At 41.8% G+C, this 14,372-nt stretch overlaps 1 long non-coding RNA gene across 2 annotated transcripts in view; it reads left to right on the top strand.

Moving 5' to 3' along the window:
• Positions 1–14,372, top strand: part of LOC134519230 (uncharacterized) — a 241,200-nt gene that overhangs the window by 151,960 nt on the left and 74,868 nt on the right. For both annotated transcript variants that reach the window (XR_010072167.1, XR_010072166.1), the window contains one exon: positions 2,450–2,575. This is a non-coding gene — a long non-coding RNA (uncharacterized LOC134519230). The remainder of the gene's footprint in view (positions 1–2,449; positions 2,576–14,372) is intronic.

The raw sequence follows: 14,372 nt of genomic DNA, 5'->3' as shown, positions 1-14,372 counted from the left end.
ATATGTGGCTAATTGTGTGACCCACAACTAAAGCACCATTTTGAGAGAGTGAATTGATTTCACTGAGCTTCTCTCATTTTCCCTCACAAAGACGGCAACGTAAGAAGCATCTCAGGGCCTATGACAGCCAGGGCGCAGCCTATGGTATATTGTCACCATTGGACAAGTTTTCTCTGAGCCTAGCCTACAAATCTTGAATTGTGTGGTAGGTGTCCAAATACTGGCATCTTTCTTCCTTACAGATCCATAGTCAATAGTCTGCATCAATGAACCACTCCTACCAGAGTACACACCCCTTTCAGAATGGAGCAGAGCTAACGTCCTAGTCTTATAACCCTGCTACAGGTCGACCAAATCACTCTGAATTTTTGGTACAGTGAGAGTGACAGCTGGGAAAAGCAATTCATTAAAGATAACTGCATTATGCTGAAGAACTGTTGTCTGAAATAAAACAAAGGATTCAGTGCAGAAAGAAAAGAATCTAAAATAGGGTTGGAAGAGGTTGTCTTTTTCAGATCAAATGTTAATATTATTTGTAGCACTTCTTTCAGGCAGTCTGCGGTGCTCTAGGTAAGCACCGTCGCTGCCTGGTTACCCATCTCATCCTCTGCAGCGCTGTGGGGAAGCTCGTTCCCCAAGGACCACCTTTACCTCCACCTCTTACCCATGGGGGAGATGGAGTGCCTGGGGTCTTGATACTGCTCCTGCAGAGTCAATTTTAGCGAGAGAGCGAACTGGAGAAGTAGCTAACCCTGCTGGCTTAACATTTTCATACTTTGTGCCGTCTGCAGAACAGGAGGAAAGGCAAATTAAGAATCCTTCACTTCCAATCCTTGAATAGGAATCCCAGGGTCATGCAACAATATACTGTTTATTAGCCTGGACGAGTGATAATGATATAGGCTGACCCTAGCATCATAAGTATTATATTTGATGGGTTTTTTAAAAGAGTGAGAGACAGTAGATTTAGTATTCTAAGCTAAATGCATGGTAGGATGTACAATGCATTATGCATTTAGTTGTTTCTGTGTAGATCAAGCATTTCGTAAAGTGGTGGCAGAAGTTGAAAAATCTCTGCTGGATTGCAAAATACTAATATGCAGCATTTGGGTACTGGAGAAAATTACACCACGTTTAACTTCCAGAGTTCCCTTTAAACAGTCATATAACAGAATGACAAATTGTGTATAACACATGACAAATTGTGTATCAATCTCTACCAAGTAGACTCTGATCCACAAAATAGGCACGATACCAGCACTGGAAAAGAAGGGGTGGCTTTTGTATTGTGAGTATGACCTGCTGCTCTTCACTCATGTATAGATCAGAGATCTGGTCACGGTATAATTAACTCGCTTTTTCTTGCTTCTTGGCTAAAATATCTGGATCCCTTTGGATAGTCATATGATAAATCTATTGGTAATTTTCCATTGCTTTTCTAAAGTAATTTGGCTAATGCGCAGAGCTGAACTTCAAGCCAAGTCTAAAAGGCGTTTTTCCCAGTTTAGAAAATGCAACTGTTCCCTGTGTGCAGCAATAGTTTTCCGTTAGAAGAGGGTAAAAGTGCTCTATTAGAATAGCTTCTGGTTTCAGATACCTCTCTTGGGTACTTTTACACAGAAAATGGCTGCACTGAAGTACTTATGAAAGGGAAACCCTTTTACCTGGTTTGAAGCAGGCACGGTGCATGTTAGGTAGGTTTGGATGCCTGTGCTTTGTCTTTGCAGTGCCCTCCTCTGTAGGACAGGACAGCATCGAGCACCATTAGAGGCATACCTGCCTCGTCGTTATGGCTGTACTACCTTTGATCCTCAGCCTCTGAAGATGAAAAACTAGTTGGTGTCAACTACGGCAGTGACTTTTCGCTAATTGCCAGGCTGGATCAGAGAGTGGAACGTTTTTGTTGGGATTGCATCAGGACATTGCCTCGTGCAAGAAGGATGGAGGCAGGCTGGGCGTGTAAGGCTTTGCCCCAGTCTGCTGTGGCCGTCCGTGACAACATGATGGCAGAAGCAGACTGTTAGGGTAGATGTTGGGGATGAGCCAGTGGCATCAAGGCAGGAGGCAGGAGGCCGCATGCAGCATCCAATTCAAGCTGGCACGTCGGTCTGGTCTGCAAGACGCCCAGCCTTGGTGCCACCAGGCACAGCGCATGTACAGCTGGCTGCAAAGGGGCAGAGCTACCTAAAAAACTGGAAGGCTGGTGCGGTGATGATTGGAATATTTTCCCATAAATATTCCTTAAACATAAATGATGGTGATGAAATCATAAAAGTAATTGGCTCCTTTTTGAAAACAAATTACACCTAAAAACATGTAGAGATGTCCCTCTTTTCCAGAGTATTATTGAAAATTAATAGACCATCTGAGTCTGCAGTATCATAAAGTCTGTATCCATTTTTTCACATACCTGCAGATTCATCTCCAGCAGCTCTCCATCTGTTTGCAGGCTGTTTTCTAAACCAGTGTGATGCCTCAGGTGCAGAAGAGAGAGACAGTAATTAACAATGTGGCCTACAGCATCTTGGGGAGCGGTTAATTTTAGTGAATGGACGGGGGAGGAAGAAGAAGGAAGGTAAGCTTTGCACATTTGTCTGCTCGTGCATGCACGGCTGTGCATATTGGATACATGTATATACAGATATGTATGTATCTCCCAAAGAGACTATTTTCAGCGCTCAGGCTTTCACTCTTTTGCAATGGCTGTTGTGCACAGAAGCTACTTGAAAAAGACAGTGCCATCTGCACTGAGGAGATTAGGGGGTGTCAAGGAATATTCTTTTTCACTTCTCACATTCCTGCTTCTCTCCATCTTGTGTCTGGAAAAATCCCAGCTTTTAACCTGTCAAAACAGTTTTAAAGCTGGTCTCTGATGTATAGAAACCTGTGAGACAGCACCATGAGAGCTACATACTGTCAAAGGAGTATGACTGCATAAAAAAACCAAAAAAAACCAAAAAACAACCCAATACTGCTGAATAAAAGAACAGGGAAATGTATGAGGCTGTACTAGCATGTGGAGTAGGTTTTTTCATGTGTATTTATGTACATACAGTGATCAGGGAATACTGACTTTATATATAGGAAGACCATTTCACTGATTTATACATAGAGAGAGAGATTATAGCATGTATACACAGCACTGAAAATTAAAGAGCTGCACATCTACAGAGAGGTTAAAAATGAAGACTGGATGATCAATTATACTTTTTTTCCCCAAAATGTAGGTCCTGAAATTAGAAAACTAAATCCATTTATAAGCTCTTAAATGCAAGTGGCCTCATTTCAGATGCGCTGAGCAACTACTGCATCTGCTGGCTTCTCTTATTAGGACTGGTTCAGTTTCTGAAAAGCAGCTGTCAGGAAGGAGATCCTACAGGATCTCCTCTGACGTGTCTAGCTAGCAAATAGCCAAGCACGACTGCAGTACCTACGTGCCATATGAGTACAGTTGGAGATACAGCGAAGCGGTGCGGAGCTTTCTGCCTGGCTATGTCATCTTGGGGGAGGAATCCAGCAGAGATGCTGAGGGAGAAACCCCACCGCACACTAATTAAGTGTTTGTCTGCTTTGACTTCTTGTCTCCTTTTTCATATCCCCCTGTCCCTTCTCCTTCACACGCTGGTGCCCATGCTCAATGCAGAGACTATATGAACCAGCAGAACAAACTCTCGCTGTGTTAGTTTGGAGAGTGGGGTATCACAGATGGGACTGCTTACTCCTGGGTGCCACACAGGCAAACTAGGTGTTTCGAAACTGGTTCTTCTCACAGGTGTATGGTCAAATTTGGCAAATGCCTGTGTTAATGTAGGGCACCTGGAAGCTTAATTGTGAGCCCAAACACGGTGGTTTCTAAACCTTTGACTTTATTCTGCAATTTTATAATGGAACAAGCGTGCATGCTGCAGAGAGAAAATAGAGTGCCCCACTGGAAAGCTAGTAGTGTGTTCATCCCTTCAGAGAAAAAACTCATTTGCCCTTTTCTTTTTATGCCTGCTTATTCAAACAATTAAATGAATTAAAACCAAGAAAATGTTCTGCTCTGAGCCACTCTCAAATGTTTTCAGTCAGTAAAACAAATGAGAATCAGTAATCTAATGCAAAACTGATTTGAGCATGTTTACATGTTATTAGGAAGCTAAAAGGTTTATTCATGCCTTTGGTTCTGAGTTGACGTAAAAATGTGTACTATGTCTGTAGAAACAGCTGCATGTAGAGGCTGCTCTTGGCTGGCTGCTCTCTGTGAAAAAAAAAAAAAAAAAAAGGTAGTACTCAGGCATTTGTCTTTTTCTTCTCCAAATGTCCAGGCTATGACAGCAGGAAAGACTACAGAATGGCTTTTAGGATGTGAAAGCTGTCATTTGTGCATCCAAGAGAGGACTGTGCTATGAAGGTAGAAGTATTTCTCTGTAAGGAAATGACATGCTGGGAAAAAATGTAAATTTCTCTGGAATGTGAGGAGTGGATTATGTTAATATCTTCGTGTCAACTTTGCCCTCTTGATTCACTTCATGCTACATCAATTATACTGTAACTTTTCAAGCCGCTGTCCGTAAGTAGTGTTGTTAGCTATAGCCAAAGGTTGGAGAAAGTCGATCCTTTTAAAATTTGATTGCTTGCTCACCAGAAAGCAACAAGAAGCAACAAAAAAAGAGAAAGTTTTTCCAGATCCTGTAAAGAAATGGAATTCCATCTACTTTCCCTTCTAACTACAATTAAAAAATCTGAAATTCCATGTGGTATTCTAATTGCTACGCCTTTAATATCTTTGAATCCTCCAGATATGACAATAGAAAAAAATTGCAATGTGAAATATAATTTTGATTATTATATATGCATGATATTGCATAGAAGTATAAATACATGTCACACAGAGGTTTCTATAAAAAAAAAAAAGAAAACCAGAATGCTTTGCTTTGCCAAAATGCAAAATACAACATTCCACTCTTATAATAGCTTACTCAAAACCAATTTTATATGGTGAAGTTTCATCAAAAACAACACATTCCCATGAATTTTCTCATAGCACTCAAGCTGCTAACTCCAGTGAAAGCTGTTCACTTTAAAAATTTTCAACCTGTCATAGGTTCCACAGGCTTATTTTGGTTTAAAATGTAGTTTTTCACGTCATGGTTTGTGTTACTCCTTTTTTGTATTGTGAATGGAAATGAATTTATGACCTGAAAGAGAAAGCAAATGGTAGGGCAGGGAGCTCTTCCGTAAAGAAAAGAGTAGGGCATTGAGCAGACGAAGCAACTCCCGGTATGAGAGTCTTGCACAGCTGTAACTTCTGTAATTCAGTGATACGTCTTTTCTTTCTTCCAGTTCTTGGTCAAATGGCTACTGAACATAAAGGATGAGATGCTCTTAACTCATACTTTTAAAATACTGTTAGCAGAACTGCTCTTTCTCTTTCATATCAATAGGGGTTAATGTTATTGCTTGAAAGAATATCAGTCTTTCATGCTCAAAGAAGCATTCCCCTAGTGCTAAGCATTCACTTGTATGATTAAAGGCAGTCTGTGTACTGACCTTCTGATGTTAAAGATAACACAGAAGGAGCTATATAAATTACACCAGTGAGTAACGGGTAAGAGGGAAGGAAGGGTAGAGCGGGAGTGACATCCTCAAAAGATTTACTAGAAAAAAATGAAAGAAATGAAAGAAAATGTAAGAAAACAGTACAAAGGTGGCTGCTGAAAAATTAGCATTTGAACAGGGGAGAATAATATGGAAAGAACTGTCCTAGGCACAAATTCAGTGCTGCTGGAGAGCACAGTTGGAGTCTCTTTTATCAGCCCTTCCTGATAAACTGCAATCTTCCTAAACAGGGAAATGATGCCAGGACAAGGCATATTCCGCCTGAGAGGTGAGACTTGTGTGTCTGGCTTTGGATCTCTCTGCATGTCACCTGAAGACACAACAGAATAAGAAACAAATGGGAGGAGGAATTCTCATGCTCAAAAATTGTGATTTTATTTCATTGGCATGATACGAGTCCAAGGAATTCCAAGGCTGTTTGGTCCTGCAATAACAAGGCATAGAAGAAGGAGCAATCTGGTAGCAATACTGGAAATGTTCATAAATTATTGTGAACATGCCCTGTTGAAATGTTCTTGGTTTCAGAGAGAACTGGTTCCTTAGCCTCGTGTAATGATGAGCCCTGGCCTAGAGCAGTAAGAGAGGAGAGGAGGCAATCAAATGAATTATAAAACAGAATTCAAAGTGCACTGGTAAGGGAGAAGGCTTTTTTTTCAGTGCTTGTCTCTTTCCTGCTGCTGGCAGTCCATGATGGTATGGTAAAGCTACCATGTACCAAGCAAAAATCAAAAGCAAAATAGTATGAATACGATGACGAATTCTTCCTCGTCCCTGTTTACTCTCACTGAGAGACCTCTTCGTGTACACCTCTGAGAACAGCTAGTAGTTACTGTATTCCCTGTCTCCTGACCTACAGTTGTTCCTTAGCCATGCTATGCATATTTTAGCTCATTTAATCTTTCCTTTGAAGTCATTCCCTCCAGCTCTTTGTCATTTGTCTTGCTTTTGCCTGAACTCCTTCCAATTCATCCTGGCATGAAGGTAGCCGGATGGGGGTATCTGGGGTGTGCTTTCAGGAATATGCTGGCAGGAAGGACCACCCAACCCATTCCATCTCCTAGGTGACCTTGGTAAACTCAGGGGATTACTAGCGGCCCTGGTGCCTCCCTGCTCCCTAACTCTTATTTTACAGACTGCACACCATGGAGCGTCTAATAAAAGAGCTGGAAATTGCACTGGCTGTTAGTTTTGGTTTATTTTTTGGTGTTACTGAATACCACAATCCCGGTTCTGATCCTTCTTCCTGCGTGTACTCCTTAGATCTTTTTTCAGCGTTGCTACCTTTCTGTTTCCTTTCTCCCACAGAATATCTGTGCTGCAGTATATGATTCATCAGATACGCTCTTCTGCATTTTTCCAATATCTATCACCTTCAGTGTTTCTAGGCGGTATCACCAGGCTCCTTAGTACCTTGCCCTAGGTATTTGTGTTTCTCCTTGGTAGAATGAACTAAGGAATTGATTATTGTTTGTATTTTATGTGATCAAGTCACATAATGATCCCCACATTATGAACAGCAGATTTTGGCTCAGTTTGCTGCTCTTTTTCAATTTCCCAAGTCTCTCTTCAGAGCCTTAGTCAAGAAGACAGGCTATGTGGTTTCTCAACAGGTTTCCCTGCTATGCTCCTCATTTGGAATTCAAGTTAATTAACAATTCTTTCAAGCATTTGTTGACCTTCAGTGATGCTTGAACAGTGGGTTCTGCAGCCTTGAAATTGAGACTGTAAATAATGGAGATCTCTCAGGTCAGTTTTTAAAGGAAGAGGTTGCTGTCCCATCCCAAACCAAAAATACTATTATCCTTTGTAAAACTAACATCCACGCCTCATTTTCACAAATGTGAAGACAGCGTCCAGCGTAGTGGAAATACCATGTCAGGTGTCTCAGTGTGATATTACAGGTAGATAAACTGTGGTACTCTGAGTATGTCCAAACCAATGAAAGTAAGAATATTTCAAAATGTTTCAAATGCCTTATTAAAAACCGAGTCTTGTATTTATATCTTGTTCCATCAGCCATGTAGTTCATAGTTCTGCCCAAAAAGCTATCAAGATGCTATGCGTTATTTATTCATTAATAATTCATGATTCACACAACAAATTCATCTGGGTGTTTGTTTGCTTGATTCTCTACTGTGCATGCTGCTGACTTCCTGTACAGTAACACTTGGGTAAACCCGTATTTGGTTCTGGAGATTTTTGCAACTTTGTAAGGGCTCCCTGCTTGCTGCTTTTGTAGTTCCTTTTTTCACCACAGCTTTTGAAAAACAGCAGTTAAATGGTTCTCCAAATGCTAATTCTGTAATCCCCCATCATGTGTACAATCTCAGTCTACTGATTCTGAAACATACAATGACAGGTAGATCAAAAGGAAAAGCCATCACGACTAGTAAAGTCCGCGGACAGTCAGAAGAGTGATAAAGCTCAAACTAGAAAATCATCTGCTGTAGAGATGTGAAAAGTTGCAGGGAAATCATGTAGGCAAGAGGTAGAGAGTTTTCAGAGAAGACACGGAGACCCACCTGGAGAGATACATAGCAAAGCAATCGTTTGCAGATGTCAGTAGATCAATGTGTAGAAAGAAGGCGTTTGTGTATGTGTATATAAGTGCACACACATACATACATACGTGTTTGCATGTGCATATCTACATCTTTAGGCTTATAAGTAGTAAAGGAGAATCCAGAAGAAAAATGAGTGTCACATATCTTTGAGAGAGAAAAAGATGGGCCATTTGGAGGTTAAATTAATCCTCTGAAAAGAATGCAGCACGTATCAGGCACTGAATGTGAGCACGTTACTTGAAGAAGAAAAGTGATAATTCAGAATCACATAGATGCATGCATGTGGCGATACACAGTCCACACACAAAGAAATAAAGAAACAGAGAAATTAAGGCATGTTGAAGGAAACCTGGAATAGAACTGAAATCAGAAGACATCAATGGAAGACTAAGACTGGGAAGTCAGCACGCATTCAGTCATGGTGCCGTAACAGATTCCACTAAGATCTAGGATTCAGAAAGTAAGAGCTCATTTGGGAGCATTTTTAAAACTACTAGATTGCTGACATAAAAAGGTTTCCTTTTGATTGCCAGGAATTGTCATACTGGATCAGAGCAGTGATTCATCTTGTCTGGTATCTTGTCTCTGACAGGGTCTAAGATAAAACAGGTTGGAGGAGCAGCTGAAATTCCATAATAGAAATCATGACACATCCTGCTTACCATAATGCTTTGTCCTGTCCCTACCAGTGAGGCAGCATCATATATGGTCCTTTACACAGTACTAAAAAAAAAAGAAATAAAGGGGTTAATCTACATATACAAACGATCGAGAAAAATAATCCTGTGGTTTGGACTGCAGCTTGTTGTGTGGGACCCATGCGTCTGCTTTTGGGAAGAATTGGGAAGGCATCCTCAGGCACAGTTTAATTCCTTAACTGAAAAATAGGACCGAGAGCACTTTCAAATTTACTATGTATTTTGACAAAAAACTGTTAATGAAGGATGGCCTCCTGTTAAAAGATGCTATAGAAGTATTTCAGATGGGCAATCTGTACAGATACTCTGTTTTGGGCAAATTTTTTTGCATAAAATATGAAGAATTTGCTGCTGCTGTAAGGATCTAACGCTCTCTAAGCCTGCACCTATTTTAGCAAATACTGCAGCTCAACAGGACTAGATCTGTAGAGGTGCTGAGCATCTGATGTACACATTGTACCTGATGACAGGTTAATTTAACCTTAGACTAGCTCTGATCCCGGGAACTGAGGGCATATTATGAGTTGGAGAGCAGTGGGTGCGTTCCCCAAACTCATCTTCCAGCTCAGTTTCACCTGAAGGGAATCCAGTCCATGTACCCTGAGACTGATCCCTAGTGCAAACCAAGGCATGGTAATTGGTAAGAACTGGGAGATTTGGCTTCAGAAATGCATTTCTGATCTGAACTAATACCTTATGGACACACAAGTGGAGAGCTCATTTATAAAACAAATATAAATACAAATAAATACATTTCGGTGGGTTTTTTTTTAATCAAAGAAAAAGTTTATGGATCTGATAAAGATCCATTAAATGACTTCATTTACATAACTGGAACTTCAGCTGACAGAGACCATCTACCTTCCAGAGCATTATTTGTATGCACGTTTAAGCACAAAACCATCCTATATATTCATGGAAACAGATACAGTAGGTTATTTTAGATAGTCAAAATAAATTCTGCATTTGCTTTTCCTGTTTATTTTTTTAAAATATAGTTTATTCAATAGCTGTTTAGAATAAAAAAAGTATAAGGGGGAGGCAGAATGTAACTGCAGCAATTAAATGCTAACAATAATTTAATAATTTAAATTAAAAAAATGGGTTACTGAGAAACAGTATCAGAAATTAGTTGTTATCATATGAGAACTGGTAGAAGATTAGAGATAAAAAAATGAGATATTATGCAAACACTGCCTGTGTACACCATTTTTCATCACCAGGCCTCTGCCAAGGGTGGGATTAAAACCCCTGAGCTTTGGTGTCTGCGTGTAAGCAAGCGCATGAGAGTCTAAGCTTCCTTCCTGACAAAGGAGATACAGTCAACACAGCCTAAGGGCCAGGGCATCTGCAAGGCAATGGCAAAGGACAGTCATCAGTTGCCCATGGATAGCTCTGAGGGCCCTCTGAGATGCCTGAAGGTCCCCCAGATGTCTGCCCAGGGCTGGCCAGTGTCAGAGGGGGCCAGGAGCCATTCTGCACTCCCTGGAGCATGAGCTAGGGGCCAGGCTGGGGGCTCCACAGTAGCCAGACAACAAGAGGTGCCTATGTTTAGGCAGCTGAATCCCAGGCAGGTGTTCAAATGAGCTCTTCCTAAGGAGATCCTTAGCATCCACTAACTAAAAAAAGAGTTTAGACATTTACATGTGAATGCCTAAATGTAAATGTCTTCACACCAAGCTGAATCCCTCCCTTCATGTCAAATATGTAACTCAATATGAATTATCAAGACAAGGTAGAAAAAGGTATGTCCACATCCAAAGTCATTCTGTTTAATTTTGTACACTTTTTCTTTGTTCAGATACCTGCAATTAATTGCCTCCAATTAATTAGCTTCGTCATTGTTCATTTACAGACTTTGAGCAAACGAAGATAACTAAGCAACTGCTTGATATCATCTCTTGTTTTGCACCAGGTATTATGTGCAATGCTGTGTCACCAACGAGCAGATCTGGCGATACGTCTGTCATGTTGGGATGTGGCAGAGGCCGGTTTTCTGAAAAGCGGAGCACAGAGCTAAGTGGAATGGATAAATATGGGAATAGTGGCACTGCTGTTAGAAAATTAGCTGTTTCAGTAGTCCCTGATCATGCTCTGCTGGAGCCATATTCTACGTGTCTATAGCCATGCCCTATATAACTATAGAGATTAGTTTTCTTATAATAGCGATAATGAGACTGATTAATGTAATGCCAGTCAGAGACCAGTCTATTTCTGTAATGCCAAGATAGAGCCTTTTTAAATAAAATGGGCACCTGCTTCTGCCTAAATACTGCTAAAGGTCAAGAAATATGTAAGGTTTTATGAACTTCAGGATCATCCATTCTTTCTCCCTGTCTTCCTATTGCTTATTCCCGATCTGCCCCTCAATTTCGCTGTGCCTGTGTGCCCTGTCCTTTCTTTCCCTATCTAGCCTGAAGGACGCCATCCTCATTCATCTCTGACCTGACCTGACACCTTTATTTGTGCTGTAATCCCAGTATCTTTGACAACTCTTGCATACTGAAACATCCCAAGATTTTAAAACAGCTGTCACCAGGTGTTGACTGGAGATATGCTGGGGCCTGTGATTTTGAAAGGACACTGCAGTAAAAAAAGATTAATGAAAACTTGTTACATATGGAAAAGACTTTTCTTATTTAGCAACAGAGACAAAATTCAGTCAAAAGCAGAAGGTCAATGCAAGCGGAATAAATCATCTAATCACTGCTTGAGAAACCAAGATAGATAAAGATTTGTGGTGGCTTTCTACACAGGGATAATTTTCGCCGGGGAGAGCAAGACTGAGCAGGTCTCCTCGGGGGCAGTCAGGGCTGATGCGACATGAGATAGCACTGGCCAAGAGGCTGGGTCACCACATTTGCTTGGTGGCAAACCAATATTCTTGGCTCCAATGTGCAAACTGACATGCAGCCCTACCAACTATGCAAGTGTGTGGCTTTTGGACAATCTATGGCTGATATCAAGGCAGCTGAATGCATACAGAAGGAGTTTGGCTTTCTCTGCATTTGCTCAGACAGATATACCACAATACCAGACAGATACAACAAAAATCATATCAGCATATCTGAATTTGTGACTTTCTCACTTATTTTTTCATTGTCATGTCATGTTTCCTGGAGTTTCTTGAGCAGTTTCACTGAGTATCTCGTTATCCTGTGTTTGATTACACTGAGAAATACACGAGCTTTTCAAAACGCTGTCTTTTTCTTCAAGGTACATTGCTGCTGTCTCAAAAGCTCTCTTCCTTCCCTTTTTGCAGTTGCTTAAGATGGGAGCTATGAGATTAAGGACATGGACAACAGATCCACTAAGCAAAGAGGGAGCTTCAAAGGATATACAATTCTCTGAGCTTAGTTGTTCCTTACTGGCGGTGCTAGATAGTGCACTTAACATCTGACCTTGTACAAATACTGTAGGAAGCTACACGAGCCTTGGAGTCACCTATTTTCTGTGAATTGTTGAATATGCACATGCAGTTTAAGAGTGTATCATGGTTGTTTGTTAACGTTTATGCTGTCATAATGCCTAAAAACCATGACCAGCTGGGACCCAGTTATATGTGAAACTACATAGTCAATGGACTCCTTGCCCAGGGGTCTTGAAAGTGATGTGTTTGTCAGGGACTTGAGCCCACCAAGTGTTCCTGCAGCCTTTTCCTCCTTCCCCTGATGTTTGGCTGCCTGTGCATCAAGCCATCAGGCCATCAAGCTCTGATGTGGTTCTGCTGTGCAACCAAGGGTTGGCCATGCCTGGGGAAACAGCCCAGTTGTGAGGAGGAGCTGTGAGAAGCCTCCTCTGGAGATCACATCTTAGCTCAGGAGCTGGACTGCAGCTCTGGCCCTGATGCTGGGTCCCTGCATGGTCACTGTAGCCATGCCCATGCCTGCCCATCACCCTAGCTGATCCCGCTCTTGCCTCCCTGTCTTGGCTCTGCAGCCATCCCATCCCCATGGCCATGCCTGGCTGTTCCAGGGCTGCAGGAGGCCCTGGTCACCCTTCCTGGCCCAGATCTGCGCGCCACCCCTAGCTGCAGTGGGATAGGGTTGTGGGGGGGAGGCCCTTGCCCCATCCTGCCCCATTGCCCAAACACTCCCTGCCCTAACCCCCCAGACTGCTCTTGCTGCTGTCTGACAGACACATCTGGTGCTGTGACCATGTATTATTTGCACAGACATAGTGTTCCCACAGTTCCCAGATAGGTGTACACATTTAAAGACATGTACCCCTTGATCACTTGGAGCTTACCATGCAAGGGCACTAAATAAGTCTGTCCTGTGGAGCTTTTTAACTGCAGGACAGAGGAAATTCCTCTGCAGAAGAGGTTGCTCAAAGGGAACTAAAGAGCAACTTGGCTACGAAATAAGCCCTAGGCGACTGTGAAAGCACTGAAAAAGAAACAGTGAAGGATCTAGCTATAATGTGAACGCAGGCACAGATGCCCCTGTTGGAAAGACGTGCTTCAATTCCAGGCTTTGTGAATGACAGTTTAATTGCTGGGTCTCCGTGTTTGTGCTTCATCCACTCCAAAGAAGAAAATAAGTGGGAATAGAAACATGGGAATAGGCATGCTGGTAGTAACTAAGCTGTACTCAAATGCTATGTACCAGCCGTTGGTTTTATAATGGGCACATCTGCCCACCTCACAAAACCACTGTAAAAATTGGCAGGATTTGCAGCATCTGCTGGGAAAGTTTAAGCTTCAGAATAGGAAAAGGTGTTGAATGTTGGAGTTTTGGAGTTTAGCTGCACAGGCCTTGATATTCTTTGTTTCTGACCTCAGCAGGCACATTTTATCTTGCCTTTTTCTGGACCCCCACTGACAGGTCCATTTTTTCTCCTACTACCGAAAGCTGGCTTTGAGCCTGTTATGGTCTCTCTGTGTAAATCAGGCTGTCCTTACACTTTATTCACTTAGCAGAGCTAGCATGTTTAACAGGTACTTCCATGAACCTCTCATTCTTTTTCTAGAAGTTCTAATGGTTTTGGCACTACATCTCTCAAAAGATGTCAAATATTCACCGCAAAGCTTCTTTACACGTACTATATCACATTCTCTTGTAGTATAGTGCTGAAGTGGTCTAAGCATTCCACTCTTGCTGTAGATAATGTACAACTTGGTACCTTCTATTACCTTGTGAACATTTTGCACTCTTTCAAAAAAGGTAAGTTATTCCTCACTATAGGAGTCTTCTCTGTAAGGTGAACATGACCGATTCTCCTCACGGGATATGGCCATTCAGCTGCCTCACAGCTAGTTATTTCAGCCTTAATTCTCAACCAATCCTGATGTTCTTTGGCAATTCCACCTACCTCTCATAAGCAACTTCTTCTGCTCCCTGCTCCTGCATTTCTAGATTTGCAGTAACTCCTGCTTTACCACCACCAGGGTCCTCCATTGGAAAACCAAAAAGTCAGTCAGTTGTCCCAGTCTGGAGTGAATTCTGTAGCTGCCTTTCAGCAGTAACATATTGGTTATCTTCCAAGTCCTCTGAGAAGTGTCTCAGTG

Source organism: Chroicocephalus ridibundus, chromosome 1 (genome assembly GCF_963924245.1).
Source record: "Chroicocephalus ridibundus chromosome 1, bChrRid1.1, whole genome shotgun sequence".
Taxonomy (NCBI): Eukaryota; Metazoa; Chordata; class Aves; order Charadriiformes; family Laridae; genus Chroicocephalus; species Chroicocephalus ridibundus.
Note: the sequence above shows the minus strand (reverse complement) of the source record. Positions and strands in the feature narration are given on the sequence as shown.